General features: G+C 34.9%; 1 long non-coding RNA gene across 4 annotated transcripts in view; it reads right to left on the bottom strand.

Moving 5' to 3' along the window:
* LOC139038728 (uncharacterized) overlaps window positions 1–19,199 on the bottom strand; it is a 526,586-nt gene that overhangs the window by 131,417 nt on the left and 375,970 nt on the right. For all 4 annotated transcript variants that reach the window (XR_011491844.1, XR_011491846.1, XR_011491843.1 and 1 more), the window contains exon 4: window positions 17,887–17,973. This is a non-coding gene — a long non-coding RNA (uncharacterized lncRNA). The remainder of the gene's footprint in view (window positions 1–17,886; window positions 17,974–19,199) is intronic.

Genomic DNA, 19,199 nt, shown 5'->3' with positions numbered 1-19,199 from the left:
GTTGGCAAGCTTTACACGCATTGAGAATGGACCACTTCAAGCCACAGGAAAACAGACCCAAAAATGAATCAAAACGGGACTCCCATAACACCATTTCCTAACATACTGATGAAGATAATTATTAAATTCTTATAAGGATATAAAAAAACTGATAAAAAAACTTTGTATTTATATATATATGTGTGTGTGTGTATTATATATGTAGGTATATTCAATATATACTATACACATGTAATAAGTAGCTTCCTAGGTAAAGAACTGCCTGCCAATAACAGGAGACATAGGGGATGTGCATTCAATCACTGGCTGGGGAAGATTCCCCTAGAGGAGGATTGCCCTGCAGGCAACTCACTGCAGTATTCTTGCCTGGAGACTCCCATGGACAGCGGAGCCTGGCGGGCTACAGTCCATATGGTTACAGAGCCGGACACAGCTGAGCACACATGCACACATATAATAAAATAGTCTGGGTATTTTGGGTTTTACTTACCCTTAACAAATTATTTGTATGTTTTGTTAATCACTAATTCTGATAAAACTGACAATAGGAGCAGGGTATATTTAGTCAGCTGAAAAAAAAAATGAATAATGCAGTTGTTGAGATAAATTGCCTGCTTTAAAAATTCCTTTAGATATGGTCTGTACTCATATCAGGTCAAGATCCTTTAGGGCAGAGTAGGAGAAATCAGGCTCATAGATGATTGCTTTTGCTTTGTATGGGACAAATCAGCACATTTATACACATACATAATTAGAGCATTGTTTAACTGGGATAATCAGTGGATTATTAGCACTGTCATAAAAATGAAAATGTAATAGATGATAGCTATGTTGTATTAAACCATCTCCTTGAAACCAAAGGGATTAGCACAACCTACTTTTCCAAGATCTCTCTGAGTGTACTCTGAATTAATACAGTATTTCTACTCCCTGTTGAATGTGCTAAACCTAAGAGGTATCTTTTGTAGCAATAATAACTGCTAGAGTTCACTGAGTTCTTACCATGTGCTAAAGTATTTGATACATTATTCTCATTAATTTATCTCATATAGTCCTCAAACAAACCTATGTTGTAGTATTTCAACTGCCTATATTTTCAGAAGAGAAAATTAGTCTTGGGGAGATAAAGTAACTTACTCTGAGTCAGTCAAATTGGGATTCAAACCAAAGTCTGTCTTATTCTGATATTAAATAGAATTCATAAATAGAAAACTCCAGAAACAAAAATTTAGAAGAGAATATTCAATTAGGAACACAATGTTACTTTTTCTACTTACTCAGAAGGGGAAAAAAAAAAGAAAATCAAAGATCTCCGGGTAAGTACCTCAGAATAGTCCAAGGAAATAAATTTCTGAAGAAAGCACTTAAAGTACATATTCATCAGGCTGTAGACAATTTCAAGAACTATCTATAAAGTTCCCCATCCTGTGCCTTGCTACAGTTCCAAAAGGTTTGCTCTAAATTAATTAAGAAGTACTTGCTCTCAATGAATTAGGAAGATGAGACCAACATCAAAAGGCCTCTCCTCTTAAGGAATTTCTAACACAGGCCTCATCTGAGCAGACTCTTGAGGCTAAGTGAAAGGCCTTTTCGATAATATGCACTATTCCTTTCCCAAGATGTTTCTTTTGATTTGCTGTATAAATATCTGGCCTTTGAGAAAGGGGGGGAAAAAAGTCTTTTGCTGTTTCAAATCATTTTGTATAAATTATTTTGAAAATTCCACTGTCAGAGTAGTTATTTTACTCTCCTTTCTCATTCTTTGAGAGGACTATGCCTTTGAAAATCAGAATAAGAATTCCTTAACTACTTATAGATTATCTTTAAAAGTAACATCACACTTTTTAGAAACAGTCTTATCTAATTCCAGCTGACCTTGCCATGTGTCGATTGGCTTAAATCAAGGATTGGCAAACATTATAAATGAATCCCTGCTCAAGGCACAGTGCCTGAACTATTGACACCTACCTCACCTTGTATTGTCGGAGGGCAGACAGGTTTCAGAACATCTTACTCAAAGAATTTCTCTTGATGGTTGCAAAATTTGAGAGTAAAGGAAAAAAATAAAAAAGAACAAGATGTTGCAAAGAAAGACTGGGATTATTATTTGGGAGGGGAGGGGGAGAGCAACAACCCTCCTCCCTGTAAGAAGGTCTGAACTCTTATCTCCTCCTCAAAAGTACTGCACCATCCAACATCAAGAATTAAATTTAAATGCATTAAAATTAAAATGCTAAATTTGAAGTACCATATATCCAGTGACCATAATATACTTCTCTCTAAATTTTAATCAGCAAGGGGATATAGATTTTTCAAGGCTATTTTTATGTTTTATCACCAGGTCTTTAAATATTAACTGTGCTGTATCATTAGTTGTGAATCTGATGCTAACTTTTCTGTTCCAAACAAGTTCTACTGTTATTAAAAGACCTACTGTTCCATCAGTAAAAATATCAATATAAGTTATGCTTCAAGAGTGGCTCCTAATCATTTTGCTCTTGACATCTGAGCTAACTCAAAAGATGCACTTGTCAAATCAGACTCTCATAGATCAAAGAACTTACCTAGTATCAAGATTTACTGATAACTAATGACTACATTAAAGAATATAGACATTCAAGAAGCCTGGGTGAAGCAATGAGAGGATAAGGACCTCTCCTGCGGCTCCTACATCCTTTCTTGTGGTTACAGGAATGCACTCCCTTGCCCAAAATAATAGACAAGTTTTTTAAGAAGGACTTGAGTCCCCTCAGATAGCAGATAGTATTCAAGTCATGAAGTGTCACTATTTTACACCCCCAGAGAATTGTATGAGAGCCATGTCTCATAAATCAACAGATTGTTTATCACAAGCAACCCCAAATCTAGGACATTCTGCTGAAAACACTGTATAGATAAGGATTCCTCTCCTCACATATTTCATTAGTCTGTTTTCCCAGAGGCCCAGCATCATATTCACAAAAAGAATATAGACCTAGCCACCTGCCTTCTTTCTTTTTCCCTGGAAATGCACCCTCACTTAAAACCTTGCCCAACAACTGGAGAATAAATGAATCATAGGGCACTTTTTAACTTCTTCTTCTCCCAGCTGACCTTGGAGAAACTCACTGACAACCACACAAGATGGTAGGGATTCACTGGCCCAGGGGCTAAGTGGAGGTTTCATGTCTCAGGCTTCATAATCAAAAATAGAAAATATTCCTTTTTTGTGAAATTGCTATTCATTCTCAAATTTGTGAATAAGAAGATAAATGACTGCCCATATTCTATTAATTTTCTAGTGAATATATCCTGTTGACCTTATTATGAAGAGCTAATTCCTGCAAATTATGAGCAGCTATATACCATAATTGATCTCCTAGAATGCAATCTCACTGGATATATTTAACTCATCTTGTGAGATGAGGCATTTGGAATAAATCAGGATGTAAGACTTCTGATCTTATTTGTTATAAATATATGAACTTTTATTGAAGGTGAACTTCACACCTCAGCTTATACTTGACAATATATTAGTACTGCCTGTTGCCATCCATTCTTTTGAGAAGAATAAAAATAATACAAACAACCTTTATTTACTTTCCAATATATGCCAAGACTTTGTCTCAGAGGCTTTGAATCAATCATTGTATTTCATTTAAGTGCTATTGTCATCAATGACAAAATGAAGTTGCATTTAGAAAGGACACATAAGTTCATTAAGACAAGTCTTTATTACCCTAATTCTATGATGCATTCTTCCTTAAAATATTAGTGGCATTCAAAATCCAATAGAAATGACTAAGATGTGGATCAATTAAGTCTCAACACCTTGAAGAAACAAAAAGAGGAATTTTAAATTATACCTAACTTCTGAGTTTGCTGGCTTTTATAAAGTCATATTTGTATTTCAGTGAAAATTAAATATTAAATTATTCTTATGCTTTAATTTCTTATGGTTTGTTCTTAGTTTCCCTTCTCTCTCCCTTTCATTCACATCACATTCTCCCCATAACCTACAAGCTTTAGAAGAGGTAATATATTTTTTAAAATATACAGATCATCTTATCCCACAGCTTACTGCCAATGTGAAGCCAAATCTGGCATTAGTAAAATGTTACTACCTATTATAGTTGAATTTATTTTATTATTTAAGAATTATTTATATTTTAAAATTGCCTATAAAGAATTAACCTGATAATAACTTAATTCCGAAATGAAAATTACAGAAAGAGATACTTGTTCTAAGCTTAAGCAGAGTAACTATTCAAATTCCATTCCTAGTTACTTGACTTCATATTTCTGCCTAGCATTTTGGATTCAGACCAATAATATTACTTTTTTTCTCGCTTCATCCCAGGTAAGATCTAAAGAGAACCTTTCTTCAATTTCATTAGCTTATAGGTAAAACTTTGCTTTTCATAACATAGGTACTTTATAATATGGTGTGGACAGGAGAAATACAGCTAAAACCATGACTTTTTGAGAAAACATTGAGTTTTATGTCAACTCATACCACTATGTTAAACAAAAAGGAAATTAATGAAGGCCATATAAGTCTTTAATGCTATTTCCAGCAACATCCTTAATATTTATTTTAAAATATATTATTTTAAAGATATATTCAGTATCTCAAACTTGAAGATCAAAGACTGAACACAATTTTAGGTTTAAAATGTATCAATAATCATTCCTTGGACTTATCCGGGGGTACAGTGGATCAGAACCCACTTGCCAACGCAGGGGACACAGGTTCGATCCCTGGTCCAGAAAGATCTCACATATTGTGGAGCAACTAACCCAGTGTGTCTCAGCTACTGACCCTGTGCTCTGGGGCCCGCAACCCGCAACTGCTGGGCCTGTGTGCCAAAACTACTGAAGTCTGTGTGCCCTAGCGCCTGCACCCCAAGACTGCTGAACCCACATGCTGCAACTGTTGACGGCTGCGTGCCTAGAGCCTGCTCTCCGCAACAAGAGAAGCAAGCAAGGTGAGAAGCCTGTGCATCACAGCAAAGAGCAGCCCTCACTCACAGCAACGAGAGTGAGTGGAAGCGCACACAAAAAGCAATGAAGACCCAGGGCAGACTAAAATAAGTACGATTTTTAAAAATAATAATAATGATTCCGTACAACACGTTTCATACCTTGGAAATGTAGTTTAGGATAACAAAAAGGGAGATTCATATGAAACTGTTCTTAGTTTAAATTCTTACTCAAGAATTGATCCATAAGATTAAACTTGATTAATTTATACTGAGATAGTGTGAAAAACTGGTTAAGCAACTCAAATGTTATGAATGCTGAATTTTGTACTTCTTATTTCCCTCAGAAAATAATCCCATTTCAGTTTAAAACTCTATTGGGAATGTTCAATGAAGTCCATACAAATATTCAAATTTTTCCTCTATCCACTTTCATAAGTCCAGAGAGGAAATTCCAATAATAGGCAGTAGGTGAGTTATCTAACAGTCATTATGGTAATTACAGGCAGAACAAGTGATTGCAAAGATGGCTCTAATTTACCTAGAAAAATTAACAATTCATTGAATACACCATGCATGTGAATGACTTTCTTCCTATAGAGAGCAACTGTCCTTCCTCTATCTGATAAAACTGTAACACAATATGGGCTGGGGAGGGATGTGGGAAGGTTTTGAGATTGGGGGGACATGTGCACTCCCATGTCAGTGAATGGAAAAAACCACCACAATATTGTAAAGAAATTATCCTCCAGTTAAATAAATAAATTAACTTAAAATAAAAAAATAACAGATGATAAAATGAAAGAGATAAAACTCAACTCTAATATCACCTCCATTGAAAATCCTTTCCTATCATCTCTTCCTCCCCTGGGATTCCACTGCGCCTCTCATATTGCCTACAAATTTCCATTTTGAACTGTGAGGCCATGCAGCAGAGAACAAATCTTTTTTTTGCCCTCATAGTGATTAGCACACTGCAATAATACTGAATAGAATATTGACTAAGTTACATTTTCCTGAATTTTACTGTCCTAATATATACAAGAACAATGACATCAGCCTTCAGCTTATTATATACATTGAATAAGATGTCACGTGAACAAAATCTCTATCATGTTAAGTAGCATTCAATAAGTAAATAATAAAGTTAGAATATGTGATATTTTCAGAGTATCATTCATCTACAAAATTTTTAGGCATGCATTAAAGAAGGGTGTTATATATAGGGTAATCTTGAAAGTCTAACAACAAAAATAAATTATGACTGAAGTTTGAACACAAAACTGAGTGCAAAGTAACTGAATACATTACTTTATAAAAGAAGAGCCTCAGAGCAAATCTGAGCTACAGTGCAGCAAAATGCCCTTATAGAATACCATGTTAATGTAATGGATGGTAACAGGTCATTAAATGAGCAAATATTTCAACTGATTAAAAAGAAATGTACAAAGGACAAAGGAGACAAAAGAGGATTCAATCACTGTTCAGTAATTGTCCCAGTTAAACATTATGTGAATAATGAGGACAGGTCTTAGAAATCCAAGAACACTTTCTGTCTTCATGCTGTAAGCTCCTAAAGGGGTTAAGATAATAAAACTCTCCATTTTGCATGTAATAGAAAACTTGAACAACAATCCAAAAATAGAGATGCTAGAGATGGCTCAGTGGCTCAGTGGTGACATCAGAGATCATAATGCCGTCTTTGCATTAAGTACCTAAAATTCATAACAGGACTACTGTCTATCCAGACATCATATCTTAATTACAGGAAGGCAAAAGACAGAAGAGTCAAACACTCTACCCCTTGAGACTGTCCTTCTATATCAAGGTCTCATAGAAACTATACTCAGGATACTTCCACTTCAACTAAAATTGGAACATGTCTGCCCAATTCTGACTTCAAAGGAGGTTGATCAATTATTTACCCCTGTCTACTCAAAATTCATATATATCCTTTTCCCCATTACATAGAACATTCTCACTCACTACTCAGGAGAGAAAGCTCCAAAGTTCATCCAGTCACTGAATTCAGATTGCATGCTTAACAGATAACTCATCTGCCCCCCAGCATCCAAAATATACAATGGTTGAGAAGAAAGGAATTGCGATAAAAAATCCCATTTGGAAAAAGCAAGCATGAAAATCATGCAGCTGCATTCAATCTATATCTCATATCTAAATCAATATATATCAGAACTAGCTGATAGGATTAGTGAGACTCACTGCCCTACAATGGAATAATTTTCCTGATCAGATATACTGGAAATTCTCATCTGTCCTCAGTGCAAAAATCTTTTTTCATTATCCATCAAGGCAGCACTTTGGACAAAGGGGATAGAAATATTCTTCCTGCAACCTGCATGGCTATAGCAACTTTTTCTTTTACTTCCATTCATTTTAAGAGATACAGTATATTTCATCCATCTGAAGAGATATAGTGTTTGTATTAGGGATTGAATAAACAAACTGTAGCTGGCCAGGGCAAGGGTTTTTTAAAAAAATTCTTCTGTCAAAAATACAGTCAACTTGTACTTCTTATGTTTCTGGCCCTCATTTAACATGTAAATACAACCAAACTGATCATCAAGGCATAGCCTGAAACCTGGTAATTTTGAGCTTCTAAATACAGACATCTGTCTACTACCCTCAATCCCAACAGACAGTCGTCCACATAAATCTCAGTAGCCAGAAGCAGATGAGATGAGGCCCGCTACCTGTGAACTATGATAGAAGGTTGAAATTTCAGTTTCCAAGCCTACCTAGAGAAGAAGGCAAGGAAAAAAATTAATATGAATAGTGCTTGGGAGGCAAATTTGATGACTGCCTTTTGGGTTACAGACAGAGCTACTCTGCTTGTCATCTGTTTCTAAAGGAAAGGCTACACTTCCATCTTTAATACTAGGCTTCTGAGATTTGAGAACCAGTCATATTTCACCATAACTTTTCCTGATTTCATTGTATTCAATTACAATCAGTATGGGCTTTCCAGGTGGTGCTAGTGGTAAAAAAACACATCTGCCAAAGCAGGAGATGAAAGAGATATGGGTTCTATCCCTGGGTGGGGAAGATTCCCTGGAGAGGGAATGGCGGCTGACTCAAGTGTTCTTGCCTAGAGAATACCCTGGACGGAGGAGCCTGGCAGGATACAGTTCACGGGATCACAAAGAGTCGAACACCACCGAAGCAACTTAGCACGCATGCATGTATAATAAATATATTCATTCAGCATGGCTAGTGTTGTCTTAAAGGAAAGAAAGCAAAATATTATGCAGAATTTAAGCATTGTAAAAAATTTCAAAATTTGTGAAGATTTTACATCAAAAGTTACAACTCATATATAATAATTATTAGCATAAGGTCAATATATATATTTTTAATTCATATTTAAATAAAGACAAATTGAAAAATGACATATAGTGAAATATATAGATTAACAGATATAGATGCACACTATAAATATGAATGCACACAGAAATTCAGAAATCTGGTTTTGGTAATATAACAGATTACACAAGTTAAAAAAAAAACCTCAAGTTGTATAATGATAAGTATTACACCAAAAATGTTCTCCTGTAGACTAGATGAGCTTGGAGAAAAGTAAGGAATATTACTGATATTACTAGAGATCAAAAATGAACACAGAACTAAAAGTGAAGATGGTAAGTGCATGAGCTGACACAGTGATTATCCCGGTTGATGTCAGTATTTCTTCATGAGAAGTTGGTGGTATTGAGGGCAAGCCAATTCATTTTGTGGCTCTGTATCATAACACTTTAGGATGGTTAGTATCCCTGGCTCCCAGTTTCAAAATACCTGACATGGTCTCCATCAATGTGTCAACCAAAACTTGCTTACAGGGTGCAACAAAATGTGTTTGAGAATCACCAGCCCAAGAAACCCTGTGGCTTTTTAATGTCAAGATGTGTTTAGGAGATGAAGACTTGGGACAAGTTAAAACAAAAAATTGGGACTGAAGTTCTCATATAAAGTTCCACTCAAGGGGGTAGAAGTCTAATGAAAGGCTGAAAAAGAAAAATAACGGTACCCTGGTAAAATGGAATGACAAACAAGGTGGTCTCTTTTGGCTATGCTCTGATATATTTCCCCTGAGGTTCTGAAACCACATGCCTGACCACAACAGATCTGGGGATAAATTTTTTCAATACTACATGGTCAGAAAAGAAATAAACCAAAATTTCAGACAGAAACAACTGAAAATTTTAAAGTACTTTTTTTAAAGTAAGTGCATAACTATTGTGGAAGGAAAACCCCTCCTTACTGGTTGCCCTGTATACTCACTTCAATCCCCCTTGAAGATAATGCCACTTATAATCTAAAAACATACAATGAAATTGTTAGCCTTGAGAATTCTAAGATAGAAGTAACATCAACATTAAACCACCATGTATACCATGAAATGATTAAATATGTAAGAAGAATTGAAACATTCAGTCAGTTCAGTTCAGTCACTTAGTCATGTACAACTCTTTGTGACCCCATGGACTGCAGCACACCAGGCTTCCCTGTCCCTCACCACTTCTGGAGAAAACTCAAACTCATATCCAACGAGTCGGTGATGCCATCCAACCATCTCATCCTCTGTCATCTCCTTCTCCTCCCGCATTCAATCTTACACAGCATCAGGGTCTTTTCAAATGAGTCAGCTCTTCGCATCAGGTGGCCAAAGTATTGGAGTTTCAGCTTCAGCATCAGTCCTTCCAATGAATATTCAGTACTGATTTCCTTGAGGATGGAATGGTTGGTTCTCCTTGCAGTCCAAGGGACTCTCAAGAGTCTTCAACACCACAGTTCAAAAGCATCAATTTTTCAGTGCTCAGCTTTCTTTATAGTCTAACTCTCACATCCATACATGACCGCTGGAAAAACCATAGCTTTGACTAGATGGACCCTTGTTGGCAAAGTAATGTCTCTGCTTTTTAATATGCTGTCTAGGTTGATCATAGCTTTTCTGCCAAAGAGCAAGTGTCTTTTAATTTCATGGCTTCAGTCAACATCTGCAGTGATTTTGGAGCCCAGAAAAATAAAGTCTCTCACTGTTTCCATTGTTTCCCCATCTATTTGCCATGAAATTATGGGACCAGATGCCATGATCTTAGTTTTCCAAATGTTGAGTTTTAACCCAACTTTTTCACTCTCAACTTTCACTTTCATTAAGAAACTAGTTCTTCTTCACTTTTTGCCATAAGGGTGGTGTTATCTACATATCTGAGGTTATTGATATTTCTCCAGGCATTTTGATTTCAGCTTGTGCTTCATCCAGCCCAGTGTTTCTCATGATATACTCTGCATATAAGTTAAATAAGCAGGGTGACAATATACAGCCTTGAAACTCCTTTGCCGATTTGGAACCAGTCTATTGTTCCACGTCCACTTCTAACTTTTGCTTCCTGATCTGTATACAGATTTCTCAAGAGGCAGGTCAAGTGGTCTGGTATTTCCATCTCTTTAAGTTATTTCCACAGTTTGTTGTGATCCACACAGCCAAAGGCTTTGACATAATCAATAAAGCAGAAATAGATTATTTTTTCTGGAACTCTCTTGCCTTTTTGGATGGGTCATGATGGAGAGTTCTGACAATATGTGGTCCACTGGAGAAGAGAATTGCAAACCACTTCAGTATTCTTGCCTTGAGAACCCCATGAACAGTATGAAAAGGCAAAAAGATAGGACACTGGAAGATGAACTCCACAGGTTGGTAGGTGCCCAATATGCTCCTGGAGATCAGTGGAGAAATAACTCCAGAAAGAATGAAGAGATGGAGCTGAAGCAAAAACAACACCCAGCTGTGGATGTGACTGGTGATAGAAGCAAAGTCCGAAGCTGTAAAGAGCAATATAGTATAGGAACTTCAGATGCCAGATCCATAAATCAAGGCAAATTGGAAGCAGTCAAACAGGAGATGGCAAGTGTGAATGTTGACATTTTAGGAATCAGCCAACTAAACTGGACTGGAATGGGTGAATTTAACTCAGATGACCATTATATCTACTACTGTGGGCAGGAATCCCTTAGAAGAAATGGAGTAGCCATCATAGTCAACAAAAGAGTTTGAAATGCAGTATTTGGATGCTAACTCAAAAATGACAGAATGATCTCTGTTAGTTTCCAAGGCAAACCATTCAATATCTCAATAATCCAAGTCTATGCCCCGGCAAGTAATGCTGAAGAAGCTGAAGTTGAACAGTTCTATGAAGACCTATACAAGACCTTCTAGAACTAATACCCCAAAAAGATGTCCTTTTCATTATTATAGGGACTGGAGTGAAAAAATAGGAAGTCAAGAAACACCTGACTTTGGAGTACAGAATGAAGCAGGGCAAAGGCTAATAGACTTTTGCCAAGAGAATGCACTGGTCATAGCAAACACCCTCTTCCAAAAACACAAGAGAAGACTCTACACATGGACATCACCAGATGTTCAATACCAAAATCAGATGATTATATTCTTTGTGGCCAAAGATGGAGAAGCTCTATACAGTCAGCAAAAACAAGACTGGGAGCTGACTGTGGCTCAGATCATGAACTCCTTATTACCAAATTCAGACTTAAATTGAAGAAAGTAGGGAAAACTACTAGGCAATTCAGGTATGACCTAAATCAAATCCCTTATGATTATACAGTGGAAGTGAGAAATAGATTCAAGATATTAGATCTGATAGACAGAGTGCCTGAAAAACTATGGATGAAGGTTCATAACATTGTACAGGAGACAGGGATCAAGACCATCCCCAAGAAAAAGAAATGCAAAAAAAGCAAAAATGGCTGTCTGAGGAGGCCTTACAAATAGCTGTGAAAAGAAGAGAAGCTAAAAGCAAAAGAGAAAATGAATGCAGAGTTCCAAAGAATAGCAAGGAGAGAAAAGAAAGCCTTCCTCAGTGATCAGTGCAAAGAAATAGAGGAAAACAATAGAATGGGAAAAACTAGAGATCTCTTCAAGAAAATTAGAGATATCAAGGGAATATTTCATGCAAAGATGGGCAAAATAAAGGAAAGAAATGGTATGGACTTAATAGAAGCAGAAGAGGTGGCAAGAATACACAGAAGAACTATACAAAAAAGATCTTCTTGACCCAGATAATCACAATGGTGTGATCACTCACTTAGAACCAGACATCCTGGAATGTGAAAACAAGTGGGCCTTAGGAAGCATCACTATGAACAAAGCTAGTGGAGGTGATGGAATTCCAGTTGAGCTATTTCAAATCCTAAAAGATGATGCTGTGAAAGTGTTGCACTCAATATGCCAGCAAATTTGAAAAACTCAGCATTGGCCACAGGACTGGAAAAGGTCAGTTTTCATTCCATCCTAAAGAAAGGCAATGTCAAAGAATGCTCAAGCTACTGCACAATTACACTCATCTCACATGCTAGCAAAGTAATGCTCAAAATTCTCTGAGCCAGGCTTCAACAGTACATGAACCATGAACTTCCAGATGTTCAAGCTGGATTTAGAAAAGGCAGAGGAACTGGAGATCAAATTGCCAACATCCGAATGGATCATCAAAAAAGCAAAAAAGTTACAGAAAAACACTGATAACATTAGTAAAGACAATAAGTTGTTAAAAAGAGGCATAAATAGACATACAAATAATTCAGACTTCTCAAAGAAAATATAATCACAGAAATTAAAAATCAAATAAGTGCATTATACGATAAATTAGATGGTTAAGGAGAAAGTTCATAAACTAAAAGAAAGGTTGGAGAAAATTGTCCCAAATGCAACACAACTGTATAAAGCAGAACATGCTAAGGAAAGCAGAGTAAGAGGCATGAAGAGTATACAGAGATTTATTCAACCTTTGTCTAAAGTGTATTGAAAAGGAGAAAACAAATAATAGATAGAAAAAGTTAATATTTAAAAAGCAGAGAGTTTTCATATTTAGGATTTATAAAGCATCTTGAACAGAATACAAAGAATAACTCCATGATTAGATGATCACACTGAAACTTTAAAATATAAACAAAACCGGGATATTTTATGGGAACTGAAGCTAAAACATGGCATCTTTAAAAGTAAAATTACACTCCCCTCACAAAAATAACCTCTCACCAACAAAAGCAGAAGCCAGAGATAATGGGATAATAACAGCAAAGTAATGAAAGAAAATTATTGTTGACCTAAATTCTAAGTTCAGATGAACAATAATTCAATGTAGAGAGAAAATGAAAGACATTTTTAGACAACAAAAAGGAGAGATAATTTGCCACTAATAAAACCTCTCTAGAATAACTACTAATGGATAAACTCCAGTAAAAAGGAATTTCAACTCAGAAGGAACAAATAAGATCAAAGAAAAAAAAAAAAGTTAAACAAGTAGATCAGTAAATATGTGAGTTGATCCAACTAAAAGTCAGTTGTATAAAATGAAAATAATGTCTTGAACAGTTTGAAAGCAAATTGAAAATAAAATATTGTGAACAATAACAGATAAGATTATGATGATGGTATGAGAGGAGCTTGGAATTAAAAATCCTAACATCTTTATATTATTTGGGAGACAAGATTATCAATTTATTTTCAGTCAAGTTTGAGTTAAAATTATAAACAAATGGCAAGTACATTCATAGTTGCTAATGTAGACTTAAGGTACCAAAGCAGTTTTAGGATTAAAAAGCGACAGTAATAAATGACATAAATTACTAGGAAGATTTAACAAGCTGTCTATGTACATTATGCAGCATAGTCTATGACACACAGTTCACAAAAATAAAATCCAAGTGAATGAAAACCTAAATTTTTAGATTTATTATAGAAATTAAGCTCTATAGACTGATATCTCAGGAGAGTAAAAGATTTCAGTAGGACACAAGGAGCAAAATATTGATATTAGTTTGATAAATTTGATTTTAATAAATCCAAAACTTTATTACAACAACAGAAATTATAAATGACTCTAACAAAAATGGTAGATTTAAGAGAACATATATACTAGGCAAGTGATTAACATTTGCCTTAATAACATGTATTAAGCATCAATGCAACCCAATTGAAAATGGGTTAACAGTGAAATCAGAAAAATGATGGAAAAAGAGGTCTGAGCACACATCCAGTCTCAGAAATCCAATTTAACAACCACCCATAGTTGAAAATAAGGGTAAACAGTAAATCCTTGTTTATCTATTTCATATATGATAATGTGCATATTCAATATCTTATAGTAAACTATAATAGAAAAATAGTATAGATATATACGTATAATCTCTAGCTTGGTGGTTCTGTGAAAGTCTTTCCCTCCTGAAATCAATCCATAAAGACTTCAAGAGGCGACTACTTCAAATGCACATAGCAATGCAAAGCTACAGAAAAATAATAATGAAGAATCTGCTAAGTCACTGAAGCCGTGTCCACTCTGTGCGACCCCATAGACGGCAGCCCACCAGGCTCCCCCGTCCCTGGGATTCTCCAGGCAAAAACACTGGAGTGGGTTGCCATTTCCTTCTCCAATGCATGAAAGTGAAAAGGGAAAGTGAAGTCGCTCAGTCGTGTCCGACTCTTCGCGACCCCATGGACTGCAGCCTACCAGGCTCCTCCGTCCACGGGATTTTCCAGGCCAGAGTACTGGAGTGGGTGCCATTGCCTTCTCCGATAATGAAGCATAACTTCATCAAAACAGTAAAATAAACTTCAGTAACTAGACCCAAAGAAATGGAGAGTTACAAATTAAGTAACAAAGAGTTAAAAGAATGGTCTTTAAAAAGTTCAGTGTGCTACAAGAGAATAGACAGGCAAGTAATGAAATCAAGAAAACCATACTAAAACAAAATGAGAATTTCAAAAAAGATATAGGAACGATAAAACAGAACCAGAATTTCTGGACTAAAGAACACAATGACTGAGTTGAAAAATTCAAGAGAGGTTAAATGCAGACTTGATCAATCAGAAGAAAGTATCATTCAACTTGAAGCTAGGTCATTAGAAATAACCCAATCAGAGTAAAAAGAAAAATAATTTTTAAAAGCGAGAAAGCCTACAGAACATATGGCACATCATAAATAAACTAATATATGCTTTATATGAATCCCAGAAGGAGAAGAGAAAGAGAAGGGGGTTCCATATATAATTTATATATTAATATATATAAATATATAATAATACATTATATAAATATATAACAAACAAGGACCTACTAAATAACTCAGAGGACTTTGCTATACACCTGAAACTAATACAGCATTGTTAATCAACTATACTTCAATACAAAATAAAAAACTTCTAAAAATAACTGAAAACTTCTCAAATCTAGAGACCAAAATATGCATTCATATTCATGAAATGCAAAATATTCCAAGAATCTTTGAATTGAATCTAAAGAAATCTACACTGAGATACATAATAATCAAAAGTCAAAGAAAAAAAATTTGAAATGAACAAGAGAAAAGAGACATCATATATGAAAAAACCCTCAGAAGGCTACTAATGGGTATCTTAGCAGAAACCTTGCAAGTCAGGACAGAGTAGGAGGATATATTCAAAACACTGGAAGAAATAAGAGCAGTCAATCAAAAATACTATTTTCAGTAAAAATTATTATTTAAAAATGAAAGAGAAATACACTTTTCCAGAGAAACGAAAACTTAGGGAGTTGATAACCATGAGACCTGCTTTACAAGTATTAAAAAAAAAAAAAGTTCTTCAAGTGGAAAGGAAATAATCCTAAAAGCAACAAAATAAGATACGAAAGTACAAATTTCACAGTTAAAGGCAAATATACCCACAAATATAGAATATTGTAGAGTTTAGTTTATAATTAAAGTTGCTATTATCATCTTAAAAAATATCATCTTATAACTATAAGATCATTTATTTAAGCCTCTGGGTAACTATAGGCAAAATACTCAAAAGAATATGCACACACAAATAGAAAACTAGAAAGAAATCAAAGCATATCAATATAAAAAAAAATCACCAAATCAGAAATAAAAAAAGAAGAAAGAACTACAGAACTCACAAAAAATAATTAACAAAATGTCAGTAATAAGTTCTTACCTATCAATAATTTTAAATATAAATGTATTGAATTTCACAATCAAAAACACAGAGTTGCTAAATAGATAGAACAATGAGTTCCAGCTTGGAGAAGGAAATGGCACCCACTGGGAAATCCCATGGACAGAGAAACCTACAGGCTACAGTCCATGGGGTCAAAAAGAGTTAGACATGACTGAGCACCTAAAAGACGACTATGAGCTATAGCTACATGTTGTCTACAAGAGACTTTAGATTTAAGGGCAGCTATGTAAATAATATCAAAAGGGAGAAGTGGCTCTACTCATGTCAAACCAAACAGAACCCAAGTATCACAGATGGCAACCCACTTCAGTGTCTTGCCTGGGAAATCCCATGGACAGAAGAACCTGCTGGGCTACAGTCCACGGGGTCACAAGAGTCAGTCATGACTGAATGACTAAACCAGCATCAGAGTATCTAAGTATACAGATCTGGAAGAAGTACACAGCAGCACAATAAGCACGGGAGATTTTAATACTAAATGTTTAACAGTGAATGGAACATCCACATAGAAAATTAATGACGGATCAAACTGCTTGTCCAACACTATAGACCTACTGGACCTAACAGATGTATACAATACATAACACACCAGAGTCACAGAATGCACATTCTTCTAAAGCACACAAGGAAAATTATACAGGATAGATCACATATTATGTCACCAAAAAAGTATTAATAAATTTAATAGTGTTGAAATTATCTCAATTATTTCATTCAACAATAGAATTAAATTATTAATACAAATCAATAATATAAGGAAAATGAGGAAATCCACATTTATGTGGAAATTAAGCAACATTCTATTGATCAAACATTGGATTAAAGAATAAATCTTTGAAAAGGAAAGTTTTAAATATCTCAAGACAAAAATGAAAACATAACATACCAAAATGTATTGGGTATAGCAAAAGAAGTACTGAGTGCTCTTTATAGCAATAAATGGATTATTAAAAAATAACTATCTCAAATAAAAGTTTAACTTTAGACCTTGAAAAAAAACAAAAAGGACTAAGCCTAAACTTGCAGAACAGAGGAAATGACAAATACTAGAGCAGAAATTAGAGAATAAAAAAATAAAATAACAAAGGTAGACATTGTTTTCTGAAACTATCTGCAGTATCGATGAAACTTTAGCTAGACTAATAAAAAGGGAAGAATAAAATTATAAATTAAATAGGAGAGATTAAATAAAGAAAAAGATCGTAGGAACTTATTATAAACAATTATACACCAACAATTGGAAAACATAGAAGAAACAGATACATTCCAAAAACCGAAATCAATCAAGACAGAATCAGGAAAAAATAAAAAAGTCCGAACATACTAATTACTAGTAAGGTGATTTAATCAGTACATAAAAACCTTCCAAAAAAGAAAATCCTAGGATAAGATGGTTTCACAGGTAAATTTCATCAAGCATTTAAAGATGAATTAATGCCAATACTTCTCAAACTCTTGTAAAAACACTGAAGGGAGGGAATACTGCCAAACTCACTTTATAAGACTAGTATTACCCTTATAGTAAAGCCAGATACGGACACTACAAAAAAACTAGAGGCAAATATTTCTGATGAATATAAACACAAAAATCCTCAACAAAATATTAGCAAACTATGTTCAACCACACATTAAAAGGATCAAACACCATGAACAAGTCTCTGGGAACAAGTTTCCCTGGGCTATAAGGTGATTCGACATATAAAATTGAGCAATGTAAAACACCACATTAACAGAACAGAAGTAAAAATTATATGATCATATCAATAGATGCAGAAAAAGCAAATGAAAAAAGTTAAATATCCATGTGATTAAAAACACTTAACAATTAGGAATAGAAGGAAATTACCTCAACCTAGTAAAGGCCATACACAGCATGCCCACAGGTATACTTACCAGTGAAAACCTGCAAGCTTTTCCTCTATGATCAGAAACAGGACAAGGATGTCTCTTGCTGGTTTTATTCATATAATACTAGAAGTCCTAGACAGCGAAATTAAGCAAGAAAAAGATGTAAATGCATTCAAATTCAAAGGAATAATTCAAATTATTTGTTTGTAGATAATATGATGTTACATGCATAAAATCCCTAAAGATTATACCAAAAAAGCCTATTAAAACTAACAAACTCAGTAAAGTTGTAGTATATGAATAAACATACAAAAATCAGTTGTATTTTGATGTACTAACTAAAAGAATTCTAAAAAGAAAATTAAAATAATCTCACTTAGAACCAGATCATAAATGAAACACTTAGGAATAAACTTAACCAAGGTGATGAAAGACATACCTGAAAAGTATAGAACATTTGTCAAAGAAATTTTACAACAAATAAATTAAAAGACACTTTGCGTTCACCACTGAATATTATTAAAATGTCCACACCACCCATAGAGGTCTACAGATTCAACACAATCTTGATAAAAAAAACCCAATGGTTATTTTTCTCAGAAAAAGGAAGAATCCTGAATAGCCAAAACAATCTTGAGAAAGAACAAAGCTGGAGGCACCATAAACCCTGAGTTCAAAACATATTACAAAGCCACAGTAATCAATATAGAATGATTATGGCATAAAAATAGACATATGGACTAATGAAACACAATCAGGAACTTGTAAATAAATCTTCAGGCTTCTCAGGTGGCGTTTGTGGTAAAGAACCCGCCTGCCAGTGCAGGAGACATAAGAGACCTGAGTTTGATCCCTGGGTCAAGAAGATCCCCTAGAGCAAGAAATGGCAACCCACTCCAGTATTCTTGCCTGGAGAATATGATGGGCAGAGGAGCCTGGCAGGCTCTAGTCCATGGGGTCGCAAAGTTGGACATAACGAAGGGATTTAGCACACAAAACTAAAATTTCACCTATACAGTAAAATGAATTTTGACAGTGATGCCAAGCCACATACATATGGTGAAATAATCTCTTCAAAAACATATTTGGAAAAGTGGATATCTACTTTCAAAATAATTTTTTGAACCCTTATACCACACACAAAAATCAACTCAAGTAAAGTAAGCCTTAAATTTAAGACCTGAAACAGTGAAACTCCATGAAGAAAACACAGGGGAAAAGCTTCCTGAAATTGACTTTGGCAATGATTTCTTGGATATGATGCCAAAAGCATTAGCAACAAAAATAGACAAATGGGATTATATCAACTAAAAAAGTTTGTACGGTAAAGGATATAATCAACAAAATGAAAAGGCAAC

The sequence above is a fragment of the Odocoileus virginianus genome, chromosome 16, assembly GCF_023699985.2.
Source record: "Odocoileus virginianus isolate 20LAN1187 ecotype Illinois chromosome 16, Ovbor_1.2, whole genome shotgun sequence".
NCBI classification, from domain to species: domain Eukaryota; kingdom Metazoa; phylum Chordata; class Mammalia; order Artiodactyla; family Cervidae; genus Odocoileus; species Odocoileus virginianus.
This window is presented reverse-complemented; position numbering and strand designations above follow the sequence as displayed.